We start from the raw sequence: 606 nt of genomic DNA, 5'->3' as shown, positions 1-606 counted from the left end.
TGCAGCTGTAGAAGCTGATTTACCAGTTTACCAACATATATTAAAAATGAATCAGTTTCATTCTCTAAAAATTCTACTTTAAGAAATACACCTTAGGCAGGGAATGGTGGTTCATGCCTGTAATCCCAGTACTTTGGGAGGCCGAGGAGGAGGATTATGAAGTCAGGAGTTCGAGACCAGCCTGGCCAACATGGTGAAACCCTGTCTCTACTAAAGATACAAAAATTAGCCCAACGTGGTGGCCCACGCCTGTAGTCCCAGCTACTCAGGAGGCCAAGGCAGGAAAATAACTTGAACCCAGGACACAGATGTTTCAGTGAACCAATATTGCTCCACTGCACTCTAGCCTGGGTGACAGAGGGAGACTTCATTTAAAAGAAAGAAAAAAAGACAGAAAAAGTTAACCCACAGATTGGGAGAATATATTTGCAAATCACATATCTGATAAGGACTTCATATACAGACTACATAAAAGAAATTTTAGGCCGGGCACGGTGGCTCAAGCCTGTAATCCCAGCACTTTGGGAGGCCGAGGCGGGTGGATCACGAGGTCAAGAGATCGAGACCATCCTGGTCAACATGGTGACACCCCGTCTCTACTAAAAA

The sequence above is a fragment of the Sapajus apella genome, unplaced genomic scaffold (assembly GCF_009761245.1).
Source record: "Sapajus apella isolate SASKATOON/1434 unplaced genomic scaffold, GSC_monkey_1.0 scaffold7, whole genome shotgun sequence".
Classification (NCBI taxonomy): domain Eukaryota; kingdom Metazoa; phylum Chordata; class Mammalia; order Primates; family Cebidae; genus Sapajus; species Sapajus apella.
The sequence above is the reverse complement of the archived record's forward strand: the minus strand, read 5'-3'. Positions refer to the sequence as shown.